Raw genomic sequence first — 18,114 nt, forward strand, 5'->3', positions numbered from 1 at the left:
TGTATTATAGTTCATCAAATTTGATTTGTTAATATGATGATTACATTGATGGATCTTTGAAAGTAAAGGCAACATTATTTTTCCATGATAAACTCCCAATAGGTAATATTGTATCAATTTCTGCATACAATCTATTATATCATAGTCTAAATTTTTTGTTTTTATGTTCAAGAAGGATATTTTCCTATTGTTTTCCTTTTTGGTAGTTTATTTGTCAGAATTTGGTATGCACATAATCTTGGCCTCATAAGGTACATTGGGAAATATTATCTCCTCCTTGATTTTCTGAAAGAGCTTGTTTAGAATTGATGCTCTATCTTCCTTAAATACTCAGTAATATTTATTCATGAAGCCATCCTAATTTTAGAAAAATTCTTAATCATAAGTTCAATTTCTTCAACAAACATAGTGCCATTCAGGTGATCTATTTCTCGAAGGACCATTGGTAACTTGTGACTTCCAAGGAACTGATTCTTTTTATATAAGTTGAAATTTGTTGACATAATGGTTGAAAGGACCCTCAGAGAGTCCATGCAAAGTCCAAAGTCCAGGCCACACACTGGACTCCCACACAAGAGATTTATTGTCCATAACAGGAGGCATATGAACAAGGGGGTCCCTCCTAGAACAGCAGCCTGTCGGCACTCACAGAGCAGCTTTCTAGCTCACTAGAGGAATCTCATAAGCTGCTTAGGAGTTTAAACTGAGGTGGGGTTGATAGCAGGCACATGTTCTTGTGGGGAGTTAAGCAGATTTGCCACAGAATCGAAACTCTGGAACCTCTAGATGAAATGGTACCCAACCTAAAATGGTGAATCTGATGCCAAAAATGGTGTTCATAATATTCATGTATTATTTCTATAATCTCTTTAAAATATTTCTGATTGTAATTTATAACTTTTTTCTTTTTCTTTTACGATTTAGGCTCATTAGAAGTTTGTTAACTTTATAGATTTATTCAAATAATCAGGTTTGGTCTAATTGATTTTATCTATTTTTTGTTATTTACTTTATTTAAATACTTTGATCTTTTTATTTCCTTTCTTCTCTCTTTTGTTTTAACTTGCTCTTATTTTCCTACTTTTTTAAACATGGGAACTGTTTTGGTTTGGATGTGAGGTGTTCCCCAAAAGCTCACTTGTGAGACAATGAGAGAGAGTTAAAAGAGGAAATGATTAGTTTGTGAGAACCTCAACCCAATCAGTGAATTAATCACCTGATGTGATTATTTGAATAGTGATTGAAGGCAGTTGGGGTATGTCTGGAGGAAGTGTGGCATTGGGGGTGTGGCTTTGGGGTATTTATTTGTATCTAGCAAGTAGAACAGCTCTCTCTCTCTTGCTTTCTGATCATCATATGAGCCACTTCTCTCTGCCACAGTCTTCCACCTTGATGTTCAGCCTCACCTGGAACCCCAGGAATGGAGCCTTCTGTGGATTAAGGTTTCTGAAACTGTGAGCCTGAAATAAAACTTTCCTCCTCTACAATTGTTCTGGTCAGGTCTTTTAGTTATAGCAGCAAAAATGCTATAACAGGGACTGATATCATTAACTGGCACTTTTTTCCTACAAAAGTTGTTGATGGCTATACCTTTCCCTGTGAGTACTGCTTTAGAAGCATCCCACAGCCTGTCTGCACTCACAGCGAGGCTTTATAGCCCAGAGAGGAATCTCATAAGCTGCTTAGGAGGTTAAGCTGGGGTGGGGTTGATAGCAGGCAAATGTTCTTATGGAGAGTTAAGCATCTTTGCCTCAGAATCGAAACTTTAGGATGATTTTTTGTTTTGTTTTGTTTTCATCTAATTCAAAATATTTTCTACCTTTAGTTTTGAATTTCTTTAAAACCATGGGTTGTTTTTAAATGTGTAAATGTATTTAAAAATATTTCAAGATTATCTGCACTTATTTGTTACAAATTTCTAATTTATTTCATGAAGTTGGAGAATATACTTCATATGATTTTATTTTTAAAATTTTATTCACACTTGTTTTATGGCCCAGAATATAGCCTGTCTTCGTGAATGTTTTATGTCCTGATGTTGTTGAAGAGTGTTTCATAAGTGTCAGTTATTTGCAGTGTTTAGGTGATGATGTTCATCTTTATAGTTTAATTGGTTTATGTTTATTTGTGGTATCACTTACTCAGGAAAGGTGATCAAATCTCCCAATATAATTGAGGGAGTTTGAATATTTCTCCTTGTAGTTCTACCAATTTTTAATCCTTGTATGTTAAAGCTCTGTTATTATATGCATAAAATTTAGGGTTGTTATAAATTGACTTGTCTATAACCAAGAAATTCCCTCCTCTATCTATAGTAATATTTGCCATAAACTATGCTTCATCTGACATGATAAAGTCAATTTGCTTCTGACTTTTTAGCAGAGTGAATTTCTTTGCATTGCTTTGTTTTTCACCTATTTGTTTCTTTATATTTTAAGTTCATTTTCTGCATGTAGTACATAGTTGGATCTTGCTCTGTTATTCAAAATGGTCATTTCTAGTTCTTAGCCAGACTTTGAGATTAATTAAATGTAATGATATCAGTATGGTTGCATTCATATATACTATATTTTTATGTCTTTATAAAATATGCCCATTTTCACTATTTTTTAAATCATTTTGGGTTTTAACTTTATGATTCTGTTTTTTTTTTAACCATTAGTTTATCAGCTGTCAATCTCTGAAGCATTTGTTAGGGTTGAGAGCTTGCATGTGGAGTTATCATCTGTCTTCAAATAATATCATACTAATATTCCAATGATATCTCTGTTAGTAATTTACAGGGCCCTTCCTATGTTGCCCTTACCTTTATGCTATTGTTGTACTTCCTTATTAGGAAGTAAAACGTACTTCCTAAAACTAACCCCACATCTTTATTTTGTAAGTGATTACTTCTTTCTATGTGTAAGATTACACAATATGACCTAACATATTCAAATAAAAGACAAATAATTTTTTAATGTTTAATTATGTAGCTGCTTTTCTTATTTCCTTCATTAGCTTGTGTGGGTTCATATTTCTCTCTGGTATTATTTTTCTTTTGTCTGAGCAAATTCTTTTAATACTTATTATAGCACAAATCTGCTAGTGTTGAATTCTTTTAGTTTTTGTATATCTGAAAAAGCCCTTATTTTGACTTTTAGGTCTGAAGCATTTTGGCTGGGCATATACTCTTTTTTCATCTTTCCATATTTCTTTCCATGCTTTTATACTTTCATATTTCTTCACAGTGATCTGGTTTTATTTGTTTCTGACAAATCAACATTTATTTAGTTTTTCCTCTATCAATAATATGTCTTTATTTTTTTCATCTGGCTGCTTTTAAGACTTTTCTCCTCATTATTTTCTTAAAGACATTTAATTATCATGTACTTTTGTAGTTTTCATTATTTTATTTGTGCCTGGAATTCTTTGAGATTCTTGAGTGAATTTATAGTTATCATAAATTTCAAAAAAATTAATCATTATTTCTTCAAATATTTTTCTGTTCCCCTTTCCTCCATTCTCTCAGGAGCAGCAATTAAATGTGTACTAAGTATAAACTGTTTAAAATTGTCCCATACCTTAGTGATGATCCATTTATAGCATCTAGCCTGTGTGTGTGTGTGTGTGTGTGTGTGTGTGTGTTATATTTTATATCGGATCATTTTATGTCTTCAAGTTCACTAATCTTTTCTTTTTCATTATCTAATGTGGTGGTGATACCGTTTGTTCTATTTACCATATAGTACATTATATTATACTATTCCATGTCCCTTTATATCATGAACAATCTTTTACCTTACCATCATATATGTATAAAATATACATATAGTAACTTTTAGTATGTTCTAAAATATCTTTTTATCCAGATGCATATTTTTATCTTCATCATGGGTCATATTTTCTCGCTTCTTTATTAAATCTTGATTTTGTAAAAATTTTCTTATTCACTTCTGGATATTTTTGTATGTATATAAATACCCCTGAGATATGTAAAATGATCATCTCATTCAATTTATCTGGGAGTGTCCCAGTTTTATAAATAAACATCTTGTATCCCAAGAACATATCCTTCCATGGAAAACTATCATAGTTGTTCACTTTACTTGGAAAAGTTCTGATCTATTGTGGCTCACTTTTAAATTTTATTGAGTGGGTTCAAAGCATCATTATTCTTGGTGCAAATCTGACCTACTCCTGAGGTAATAACTACTCAGTTTGTCTGCCCTGATTTTTTTTTGGCTTATCAAGTTTTCTATGCTAATAGTGAAAGCAAAGAACTGTGTCAGCTATAGAGATTGTCTACAATGCTGCTTTCAGGCGGTTCATTCCTGATCTTTCTTTTTTCACACACATGTACTCAAGTACTAGCCGGGGACTCTGGGACCAACCTTTGCTGATGTCTGGTATCTGTGTAGCTCTTTCTTATCCGGTACACTGTCCTGTGAACTCCAGCTGCTGTGGTCTCTCTCAAATTCTGGTATTGTCTCCTTATTTCAGGAGATCACTAAGAACTTAAGGGTTCTCTGACTCTGTATTGTAGCTTGACATGTTTCTCCAGGATGAAAACTTGGAAAAGTTAGGGCTCACCTCATTTGTTTCTTCTCTCTCAGGAATCCCTGCCCATGATGCCTGTATCTATTGTCTGAAAACTGATTTTTCACATATCATCTTTATTTTTATAGCTTAATATGAGAGAGTAAATTCCCTCCTTGTTGTTTTATCTTGACCGGAATCAAAACTCCTGTGCCATTAAAAAAAAAAAAAAAATGTTTTTTGCTGATTCATCTTTGTTCGCAGGCAAAAACTATTCTAACTGATATAAGTATCATGATATTTCAAGAAGAAAACTAATGTCAGTTTCAAAACATATGGTTTTAAATCTCATTTTCAATTTATGTAACTTGAAATTCTTAACTAGGTCACTTCCCATTCTGGAACCTCTGATTCCTCATCCATTGAATGTGTAATGTTTTCAGGGTTGGTGAAAATTCTGCATTTTTATGTTCTTTGTAAATGTAAAGCTTTAAGTATATATGCATTAGTTTGATATTATTTAGTATACTTCAATAAAAATAAAATTATAGAAAGCTTTATTTCCCCTTTAATTCCACTTAAATATATTGCTATACACATTCAGCTCCACCACTTACAATATGTTTTTATTGCTGAAGATTTCAATTGACTATAGTAGTCAGGATGTAGTCTGTAGTCACAATGTCAGAACACGTACAAGTTTAAGATTGTACTCACTTTTGATATTTGGCAGAAGCAGGACTCTACTTTTTGTCGTAAGTACAACAGAAGTTAATACTTTATAGTGCTTACAAAACCAAGGTGAAAAATGAAAAATGAGACTTTTAATGACAATTCTTTTCCATACGTAAGTCCAAATTTATTTTGTAAATATACAAAAATAAAGAAGTCTAAGGGACCATAATTATTTTATTGTAGTTTCTGTATTTACAAATTAGCCACTGATGCAGGAAGATTCCACAGAGGCACATGCAGTGATCCTCACCATCCTGCCAGTCACCCTTTTAGTGGACACTTGGCATTTCTTATTCAGTAGCCACCTGCATTCTTCCTTGGTGGGAGGTACTAATTTTGTTTATATTTCCACTCATCTTCCTTCTCCCAACTCTGAAAAAGAGGCTGATTATAGCAATTCAGTGAGGACATTATACTTAAAAAATTTATCCTTGTTGAGGCATGCAGGTGGAAGTCAGTTCTGTTTCCTCATTGTCCTAAGTTTTTCATTGTGTGAATATGTAATAATACATTGATATGTTTTCTTGGCAATAGTTAGGTAAGTACTTTGTTATTATTGTTATTATTATTATTGTTTTTATGACACTAACTCCATGAACATTGTTTTACATAGCTTTTGGAGTTGTGCGTTTTTTTCTTTAATTTTTTCTTCAAATAAACAACACTTGGTTATATTTTGTTTCCTATTTTGTTATTTTTTTAATCCTTATTTCTATTAAACAGTGTGCTAAAGAGAGCATGCAGTAGGAATATAAAAAACAAACAAACAAACAAAAAGTCATAATTTACCATCTGGGTTGCATGACCATTTTAATGTTATTTTTATATATTTGGATCATTTTACAAATAATTTATATCATTTATAAAAAGAGATACTAAAAATTATTTATTAGTGATTTTTTTTAAAGAGAGAGAGACAGAGACAGAGAATTTTTTAATATTTATTTTTTAATTTTCGGCAGACACAACATCTTTGTATGTGGTGCTGAGGATCAAACCCGGGCCGCACACATGCCAGGCGAGCGAGCTACCGCTTGAGCCACATCCCCAGCCCTTTATTAGTGATTTTTATCAAGGAGTATTACGCAGCACTAAAAAAAAATGACAAAATCATGGAATTTGCAGGGAAATGGATGGCATTAGAGCAGATTATGCTAAGTGAAGCTAGCCAATCCCTAAAAAACAAATGCCAAATATCTTCTTTGATATAATGAGAGCAAAGAACAGAGCAGGGAGGAAGAGCAGGAGGAAAAGATTAACATTAAACAGAGACATGAGGTGGGAGGGAAAGGGAGAGAAAAGGGAAATTGCATGGAAATGGAAGGAGACCCTCATTGTTATACAAAATTACATATAAGAGGTTGTGAGGGGAATGGGAAAAAAAAAGAAGGAGAGAAATGAATTACAGTAGATGGGGTAGAGAGAGAAGATGGGAGGGGAGGAGAGGTGGGATAGTAGAGGATAGGAAAGGTAGCAGAGTACAACAGTCACTAGTATGGCAATATGTAAAAATATGGATGTGTAACCGATGTGATTCTGCAATCTGTATACGGGGCAAAAATGGGAGTTCATAACCCACTTGAATCTAATGTATGAAATATGATATGTCAAGAGCTTTGTAATGTTTTGAACAACCAATAAAAAAAATCCTAAAAAAAGAAATATTATATGTGGATAACATAGGAAGCACAGTAATTTCTCATTATATCTTCCTCTCCTGTGTTGTTGAAATTGCCCTTTTATCTGTGTTAGGATTATAGTAGATGTATGTGACAAAGTAATTTTGTGTGGTCAGATATTTGTATGAACAACATGTTTGAAGTAAATGTTTAAATGTTTGAAATACAATTAAATTGATAAACTTCATGGAAAAAAAGAAGTAGTGGGGACTGAATTAGAACAAGATATATTCAATGTTTTTATCATTATATCAAAATGAATTATACTGTCATGTATAACTAAAAAGAACTGAAAAAATAGAATCCTGGGTTTGCCATATTTAAACTTTAGTTTCCAGTTCTTGCAAAACCAGGCAACTATATAACAGAATTTTGGGTTTGCTGTGTTTAAACTTTATTACATACTTGCCTGGTTTTGCAAGTGTATATATTTAATGTGTTTACATGTATAATATGTAAAAATATATAGGGTATTTATTTATTTATTTATTGGTACCAGGATTGAACAACTCAGGGGTGCTTAATCTCAGAGCCACATCCCCAGCACCCCTGCCTTTTTTTATTTTTTATTTTTAAATAAAGTTTCACTAAGTAGCTCAGGGTGTTGCTAAGTTCTGAAGCTGACTTTGCACTTGAGATCCTCCTGCTTCAGCCTCCCAAACCACTGGGATTACAGACGTGCACCATGGTGCCCAGCTAATATTTAAATATATTTATAAATATAAATGTACCCCCATAATGTTTTTAAATGCAACTCACTGTTCACCAACTATTAATACTCATCATCTGGTAAATACTGTTCCAGATATCAAAACACATTTGAAACTCTACCATATTGTTACTTCAGTTGCTTCTTACATTTGCATTGTCAATGGAAATACTCTTGGAAAAGTTGATGGCTCATCATTTTATTGAGAAGAGTTGACTCTCTGCTTTACGGTGGCAAACCATTTTCTTTTGAGGCTTACAAATATCAGTTATAATAATCAATTCAATAAGTTTAAAAATTCTCTGTCATGTATTTCATTCTAAATACTTCTAACCTTGCCTTCAGCATGTCTCCACATGGAACTGTATTTTGGAGGCAAAAACAGCAAATATCTGATACAGGCATCACTTAAAAAATAGGAGTGTCAGAAAACAGCACCTAATTGGAAAGTGAGCAAGGAGAGACTGATAAAGTATAATTTTTTAAAAATATCAGAGATATTAATAGATATTACTTATACTTTGTATTTTTATACATTGTTTTAAGACCTCTTCCATACTTTCTAAGGAGATAAAATTGTCAAGATATTTTAAAATTATTTCCTGCCAAGACAAGGCTAATTAGTGTCAAGAGAATTAAGATTTGTCATTCTTTCATTGTATTATCATCTCAATTATTTTTCATGATTTGACTACTTGTAGGTCAGTAAACTTTGCAAAGAAGAAATATTCTCACATATTCTTTTAATTTAAGGTAATTTTGTTGCAAAGAAGCTTTAAAAGTTTCTCAGATGGAAGGGTTTATGACAAGTAGTGATGGGTGGACTCCCATGAAAATCTAAGAAATAAAGCTACAACTGAATAATAAGGCTGAGCCTCTCTCTGATCTAGCTATTGTTACAAATTGTGCTATGTAACAAACTGCCAAAGGCTCAGTGGCTTAAAATAGCAAACATTTATTTCTCATTTGCTGATGGTCAGTTAGAACTCTATGAGACTAGCTTGGCTTCCAAGCTACCAGGGGGTACAGGTGTGCCCCACAGCATCTCATTCTGGGGCCCAGACCTGAGGAACAGTACCCACCTAGGTGGTCATTACAAACCAAGAGGTCAAGAGTACAGCATTACTACATCTGTGGTGTTTGCTAACCTCATGTCTGTTACCCTCATGTCCGCTAACGCCCCCTGGGCCAAAGGGATTTATATGACCAAGTCTAATGTTAGTAGGGAGAGGAAGTTGATTCCACCCAAATAGGAGAGAACTGCATAGGTATATGGCAAAGAAAGTGAATATATTCTTATTATTCTTTGGATATTGTGTTAAGTTGATATTTCTTATTATTCTTTGGATATTGTATTAAGTTGATATTAAGACTATACTGAGTTTCTTAGAAAAGGATTTCATTGTTTATATTGAGAAAAGTACTAAGTAGTTTAACTTACAATCTTTGCTTATTATAGTCCCTTTGACAATCAGTCATTGAGACTGACCATTAATATAATCCATTTAATTCATTTGCTATACAGAATATAATTCATTTGCTATAGAAAAATTCTAAGGAATCTAAAATGGCAATGTGGCAATATCAGCTTTGGATTTGAGAAAATATTTTGCAATATGATGGAAGCTGTTCACTTTTAGATTTAAACCTTTTTGATATGTACAGCTAGAGTCTTTTGCAGCCTATCTAATATTGCAAGTGTGAATCGTATAATTGTACATGGTGGCACTCTTTTCCTATATCCTTTTATACTTTTGATTATGGGAGAATTATGCTATATATTAGTCACTGATTTGGATCATATGCCATATCATAAAGGACAGCACTGCAAGGCAGGATTCAATAATCAGATCTATTTCATTGTATGTAACAGGATATTATGTCAACTCTTTATGGTTGATAAGTTCATGATGTGAAGAGGAAATATCACTTCAACTTCCTAGGAAGCTGTATTAACAGTACAAGTACATCCAGCAAAAAATTTTAAATTGCCTAATTTCCATGGAATGATGCTGCCAACATTTCACCAAAGTTAGGCTAATGCATAGAATTTGAGGCACAGTTTATGGCTGTTGTATTTCTTTGTATGTTATTCACTTGTTTGCCAATGTGTCCAAAACTTCTGACAAGAAAATATTGGAGGATAACTATTTGCTTTGGCTCAAGGTTTCAGAGGTTTGAGTCCATGATCAACTGGCTCCATTTCTTGAGTCTAAGGTGAGGCAGAACATCACAATAGAAGGGTGTGGTAAAAGAAAGCTGCTCAGCTCATGGCAGGTGGCAGAAAGACAGGAAGGGTTCACAGAGAAGAAAAACTCTTTCCTTCAACTAAGTGCCACCTCCTAATAGTTCATTCAGCCCATCAATGAATTAAGCCACTGATAAGGTCAAAGTTGTCTTGGTACAATAATTTTCCAAGCCCCATCTCTGGATGCATGAAACTTTGCAGGACATTCTAGATCCAAACCGTATAACCTTGTGTGAATTAACTTCAGATTTATATATTTATTTATTTATTATGCTGGGGAATAAACTCTGGGCCCTGCACATGCTGTAGGAATACTATATCCCTGAGCCATCTCAGCAGCACACTTTCAAATAATTTTTTCAGATGCATCCTATTTTCTTTCTTGCAAAGTGGAAGGAATTCTAGTTCCTCTGCAGATTGAATTAAGGCAATGCATGCCTCTTGTTAGGATTAGCTGAGTAGGGATAGTTGGACTGAGAGGCAGCAAGCACATGGTAGCATACACACATCTTCTCCCAGTTAATCAACCATGAATCTAGTGTTGGTGGGAAGCTCTTTTGAAGATGTGAGATATTTAATTCATTAACTTTAAATTAGTAAATAAAAAATTATTCTGGGTAGCTCTACTGAAAGATATATAGCATTTCAAAGAAGATGTGGGCCATATATGGGCTCAGAGACTCCAGACAGCTGTTGGCTCCGTCATTGCTACATAACCTGCTGTTTCTCCCTTTTTGAATGAAGAATGTGGACAAAAAATTCATTCTGTATGCATGGGGTTTCAGTTTGCTTGTCATTTGCACTTCTTGCCTGATAGAAAACTCTGAATTATTTAACCAGCCCCAACAATTGTGTAAGCCAATCCCTTATAATAAATCTTTTTATAGATTTATATATAGACAGGTAAAATAGATATAGGATAAATATAGAGTGATAAAATCTATATATTGATCTCTGTCTTTACATATAAATCTCCTATTGGTTCAGTTCTGCTTTTTTGGGGGGGTTGAATCCTTTCTACATAACCACCAGCATATACAGAAGGAATTGATACTACCCCCTAAGTGGAAAAGGATGTTTCTCAACTGCGTTAATCAGATTTCTATTACCATAACAAATACCTTCCATGAATCAACTTACAGAGAAAAACGGTCTGTTGTGGTTCATAGTTTTTGAGCTTCTGGTCCATGAGGGCTTGGCTCCTTTGTTTTGGTAGCACATCATGGTGTGAGTGCCTGCTGGAGCAAAACCATTCACTTTATGGTTGAGAAGTGGAAAGAGAGAGTGGGGTTGGGAGGGGGAGCATGGGAGGATTAGATGAACTCTAGATAGGACAAAGGGGAGGAAGGGGAAAGGAGGGGGAATGGGGGTAGGAAATACAGTGGAATGAGATGGACATCATTATCCTAAGTACATGTATGAAGAACACAAATGATGTGAATATCCTTTGTATACAACCAGAGATAGGAAAAAATTGTGCTCTATATATGTAATATGAATTGCAATGCACTCAGCTGTCATTTATAACAAATTAGAATAAAAAATTTAAAAAATTGAAAAAAAAAGAAAACAATGGGGGAAATCAATGAAACAAAAAGCTGGTTCTTTAAAAATATCAACAACATTGGAATACCTCTGTCCAGACTTGTTATGGTTTGGATGTGAGGTATCCCCCAAAAGCTAATGTGTTAGAGTGCTGAGGGCCATTATCAAGTAGGAATGACGCATCGATTTCCTTGCCAGCGTACCCCATGTTAAATTTGCTGTGACCTTGCATGTGTGTTTGAGAAAGATGACCCTACTCAAGGAAGAGGGTGGATCCAGGATTAGGGTGTATCCTGCAGTTTGAGGAAGTATAATATCCCCGTCCTTGGGTTTAGGGCGTTCCCAGTTTAAGACCTTGGGTTTTAGGGAAGTTCGATGTTGAGGATTATTGCTGCTGGAAATAGGGCGTTCCTGCTACCTGAGCTCCCGTTGAGAGAGCATTTTGGGAAAAAAAGCCTCGTGTAGTAGGTGAATTGGGTGGCAGCAGAACTGGGATTGCCCCAGAACGTGTGTGGAGGCTGGTGTGAGTTCGGGAATAAAGAATTGCTGTTTGAATCTACAAAGCTGTGTGGTGGCTCGTGATTCTGTGCCCAGCCAAGACTGCGGCATTAGAGAATGCAAGAAATTATGGAGGAGAAATGATTGGGTTGTGAGAGTCTTAATCCAATCAGTGAATTAGTCTGCATGGGCTCTCTCTCATCCAGCAAGGAGGTCTATGGAACAGGGTAGAGGAGAGTGTGGCTGTGAAGTCCCTAATCAAGACCTCTGGAGACCAAGCAGGAAGCATGTCTGATTTTATTGCTCAGTGGCAGATTATAGGCAGCCACCAATACAATTTCTTGCTAACTGTCCCTACAGCTACCCATCAAGGAGCAGGCCATGGAGCAAGTGCAGGGACTCCAACACATGGCCTCATCGGGGAAGTGGTTTGCCACTTAGACGCCCTTAACATACGCCATGGATGCAGTTAGTCTATGCACTTGTCCCAACATTAATCCTCTGAGGGGATCAACTGAGTGGTAACTGCAGGCAGGTCGTGTGTGGCTGGAGGAGTTGGCATGGGGGGCATGGCTTTATTCATGAATGGAAAGTGGAGTCTCTCTCTTTGCTTCCTGAACAGCGTGTGAGCTGCTTTCCTTTACCACACTCTTCTTCCATGATGTTCTGCATCACTTCAAGCCCCAAGGAATGGAGCCTGCTGTCTATGGACTCAGATCTCTGAAACTGTGAGCCCTGAAATAAACTTTTTCTCCTCTAACATTGTTTTGGTCAGATCTTTTCCTCACAAAAAAAAGCTGATGAAAACAATGCTCATAAAGAAAAAAGAGAAGACACAAATCACCAATACACAGACTCTACAAACTTCAAAATGATGATCAGCTACCATGACAATTTTGTAGATATAAATTTGACCACTTAAATTCATCAATTCCTGAAGATATACAGTCTATCATAACTCATCCAATAAGAGTTAGATATGTCAAAGTGTCCTACAACTATTAAGACAATTAAATTCATAAATTAAAAACCTACAAAATTGGAATGAAACCACCATTTGACCCAGCTATCCCACTCCGTGGCTTATACCAAAAGAACTTAAAATCAGCCTACTACAGTAATGCAGCCATGTCAATGTGTATAGCAGCTCAATTCACAATAGCTAAACTATGGAACCAACCTAGGTGTCCCTCAATAGATGAATGGATAAAGAAAATGTGGTATATATACTCAATAGAATATTACTCAGCTTTAAAGAAGAATGAAATTATGGCATTTGCCAGTAAATGGATGGATTTGGAGAATATCATGCTTAGTGAAATAAGTCAATCCCAAAAAATCAAAGACCAAATATTTAATATGCAGATGCTAATTCACAGTAAGGCAGGCGACACTAGAGAAAAATAGTGTTACCTTAGATTAGGTAGAGGGAAGTGAAGGGAGGGGAGGGGAGAGAAGGGTAGAGGAGGGGATGTGGGGATAGGAATGATAGAATGAAACAGACATTATTATTGTATGTATATATGTGACTACATGACCAATGTGATTCTATAACATGTACACTTGGAAAACTGAGAAATTATATCCCATCTATGTATGATATATCAAAATGCATAAATGCATCCTATTGTCATATATAACTAACTAAAACAAATTTAAAAAATTTTTAAAAACATACAAAAAGAAAAAAAAAACAGAGAGGAAGTGGCTGGGTCCCTCTAATACCTTCCCCAATGACCAGAATAGATCCTTTTAGGTCCCATTTCTTAAAAGTTCTACCATCTTCCAATGGTGTTAATCTGGTGGATCAAACTTTCAACACATGGGCCTTTGAGGATATTTTGGACCCACACTATAGCATCTTAGTTCTGTTCTGTTTCATAACTGAGTCTTGTTAGTGAATACAGATCTTTAATCTTTTGATTAAACTTCATTTCATATCAAATAGGAATAAACAACCAAGAATCAAAAGACATCTAAAATGAAGGAGGGAAACTTATAATATCAAGCAGTGAAGGAAAGCTTCCCTTAATTCCACAAAAAAAAAGGAAAGGAAAGAAAGAAAGAATATTGTCTTTAAAAAGTAGATATCATATTCAAGGATCAAGAGCAATTTGAGTTGAAAATAATTAATTTTAAAATAGGAAGGAGTTTTCAAACCTTATAGGTATAAACAAAATAAAATTTCAGCATTTTATTAGGGGTTAAAAATAACTACAAAATTACATATTGCCTGATTCCAATTCTATGAAGTTTTAGAACAGAGGAGTGACTACATAGTGTGGCTAGGAGCTGTTTGGATGGGATGATGGAAATGTTCTATATATTAATTGAAGGTTGATCACGTGGACATATACATTCATCAAAGTTCATGTACACTTAAAGTACTTACATTTGATTATACATACATTTTACCTTACTTTTAAAAATCCCAAAAAAATCTAATAAAGAAAAATTGGAAGCAAATTGATGTGAAAGAAGTAGAAATTACATATGAAATCCAGGAGATTATATATTGAACTAATAAAATTCCTAGAAAAAGCTGTTAGAATGAAATCACAAATTAAATAAGTGACTTTGTAATAATCAAAGGATAAGAATTACCATTTTAAAATGGCTCTCCTAAGAATCCAAAGTTATGATTGAGAAAAGACCTTATTCAAGTATAGTACCTGACATTTTCGAACTTTATGGATAAAAGATTTAAAGCTCTCATGAAGAAGGGACATATCACATATACACACAGAGAAGAAATAATCATAATTGCCTTGGCCATCTCAAAAAACAAGGCTAAAGTGAAGCAAGTCAAGGAATGTCTTCACATCTCTGAATGTAAAACATTTCAGCCTAAGATAGGGCTGAAAGACTGATCGATTGTAGGAGGAAAAATCAAAGATATTTGCCTCTAAAGTTTTCGAAGTGTTATATTTCATGCTCCTTTCAGAAAGCTCCCAAAGGAAGCACTTCACCCAAGTCAGGAAATAATTCAGTAAGAGAAAGACAAAACAGGGATGTGGTATACCTGCAAGGGCATGAAATCTTCAGATGACAGCTGTTCAGTGGGCCTGGAATACACACTATACAATTTGAGAGAAGTCTAAGGATACAGGAGGAAATGTATGAGGGTATGGGATAAAATGTTTTGATAGTAGATGGGAGCCAAAAATACATTGCATTTATAAACTTGAAGGTAAAAATAAATAAAGGAAGTTGAACCAAACTTTGAAATATAGAAAGGAAATATGGTACTTTCTTCTGTAAATACTATAAGCAATTTTTAAGTAGTCATGGTACTAAAAGTACTAAATATTGATTTAACCAAAATTGTTTTATAACCTTATTGAAAAATTAAGTGGAGAAATATATATTTGTGTATTAGGGGAGGTGGTTAAGAGCACTTGGTTCTCACTATGTTTAGCAGGAATTGAAGGCAATGTCTAAAACTGAATGGTTGAGAAATAATGTTGCAAAGGTATTATTCATAAATATGGGGATATACATCAGAAACAATAAGTAAGAGAACTATGTAATGTTTTGAACGACCAACAATAAAAAAAAGAGAGTTGCAAGTGGTTTATTGAGAGGGACAAAGATTTTTGAGGATGAAGACTCAAAGCATAGTTGTTTTTCACTGCATTGGACATTACAAAATACAAAATATATCCGTTTTGTCATCATACAAACAATATTAGGTAAAAATTTAAATAGGATACAATGCTCAAAGATTGCACTAAAGATCATACATGATGACATTATATACCTTTGTTAAACTGTAACTAAATATATAAAAAATTGTTATTAGTATGGTCACCATCATTAGTTGGTGAAATGGACAGAATAGTATAACAGGAATCAAGATAATGAAATTCTTGTCACTGTCCAGCCATTAACCACCATCTAAGTAGGTGTTCTACTATCTACTTAAAAATCATCAACTTATTCATCTATAAAATAAAACAATAGTTTCTGACTGCTCAGTCTGTAGAGTTCTATGAAACCTACAAGTTCAAGTATATGGAAAACATTTTCACAACTATAATTCTTACTTATACTTCTAAATGATTATTATTAGTTCTGACACTGGGCTGAATATGTGTGAAATTTTACATGAACTTAGACTCACATCTGCCAAAGAGATTTATTTCTGCTTCCTGAGATTCATTGTGTAAGAGGTCCACCCATGCATCCACCTATCCATCCATGTATCCATCCATCCATCCATCTGTCCATCTATCCATCCATCTATCCATCCATCTATCCATCCATCTATCCATCTATCCATCCATCCACTCATCCATCCATCCATATATCCATCTATCCATCCATCCATGCATCCATCTATCCATGTATTCATCCATCCATCCATCCATCCATGCATCCATTTCCCAAAGAAGTAAGAATCTAAGGGAGCAGAATATCCCCTAGGGTGTTGAATCGACAGTCATTTCTCGTCATAACCTGGCCTGTCACCATGGCTCCTTGACTATCATGAGCTTACTCTTGCTGTCTGTATAAGGCAGGAAAATAGAAGCATAAATATTTAAACTTCAAAAAGGGACTCATTTACTGGAACTCTGACTGTATGAACCAGGGTTATAAATCTTCCTGAGGTATTTCAATATGCATAAAAGAATGAAACCACATGAATGACGGGGCTAACTTTAACCTTTGATTGTTTAAAAGCAGAGTCTTTTTCCTCCCTTTTGAAAAAAAGCGGGCCTCTGAACATATACATTATTGTCAGACATACATGATGAAATTTATCTTTTAAAATGACCCCCTCCATTTCCCCCACTATGCTGTAAAATTTATATCAAGTCTGTCGAGGAGCTGAAAGGAAATTATAGTTTATAGCTGCCTACAGGATTTGTTATGCTAGTAGAGAAACATTTCACTTTGCTCACAATAGATTGAAAGGCAAATTCTTCTTTGGATTCCTGTCAATAAAAAGTGGGCAGAAGTAGGATCCTCAGTTCAAGTAGGTGGCATATTCCTTTGGATCAAGTCTGTTGTACTACTTATGGATTCTTTCTGAGGGTTTTTATTTGATTAAAAGCATGGGTAAGGAATTGAAGTAAAAGTGAAGAGAAATTGAATTCTTTCCCCTCTATGTACAATACTATTTTAGATACAATGACTAAATTTCATCTTAAGTAGATGCAGAGACTGTGCAAAAATGCTTACACACTCAAAAATGGGAACAAACTATAGTTGAAGCTCTTAGGAAGAAGTTTGGTGGTCTCTATATGTAGATGGTTGAACATGGTATTTTACCTAACCATTAGGATCTCCTTTTTATACACATTCTGCTCATGAACAAGTTGAAAGTCAAAGAATTTAATGTGCTCAAAGACACTCATTTGGGATAGTGGAGCCTAGAGAGACTTATATCTCACCTGGGTTCTTTTTGCCTCTTGACTGCAATTTGGATGTATTTAAACAAACAAATATCAATGAACCATTCACTGTCCCTGACCTCAGGACATTTAGAGTGATTTTTATTAAATACAATATTTTTATTATATCAAATATCTAATTTAGTGTATTATATGTATGGATGGCTAGAATTATCTTTATATTAAACGTAGGGCAAGCATAATTTGGAAGATAATTTTCATGTGGTGAAACACCTGAGTTATTTGTGGCTCAAGTTTTATATTTTGACATATTTTTTCCATAACTTGTCTTTCCTTATCATTGTCCACCTTAACATGGTGCCATTTTATAAGCTGTTGTTCAAAATAAAACTCTAGGTCTCATCCCTTAGTCCCACTTTCCCTTTATTCCCCAAATATGATGTATTTTGAGATCTTATCTATAATTTATATTATCTGTCAACCTCCCATTACCCTTCACCTCTGCTTCCTCTACCCTTTTCCCCAATATCATCTTTCCTTCTTTGACTCTCTATTAGCCAAAGGTCTCCAGAGAAATAGAACAACTAGGGTGGATGGATGGATGGATGAATGGATAGATGGATTGGATGAAGGGTAGGAAGGAAGGGATTAGATAGAAAGTGAGCAAAAAAGAAAAGAAGGGGAAAATAAGGAAGGAAGGGAGGGAGATAAGGGAGACAAGTAAACAGGAGATCTACCATCTGCCAATTTAAGAACCAAAAGCCAATGGTATAACTCAGTTTTAGTTCAAAGACCTAAGAACCAGGCTAATACTTGATGCCCATA

Source organism: Spermophilus citellus (genome assembly GCF_964194105.1).
Source record: "Spermophilus citellus genome assembly, chromosome: 4".
Lineage (NCBI taxonomy): Eukaryota > Metazoa > Chordata > Mammalia > Rodentia > Sciuridae > Spermophilus > Spermophilus citellus.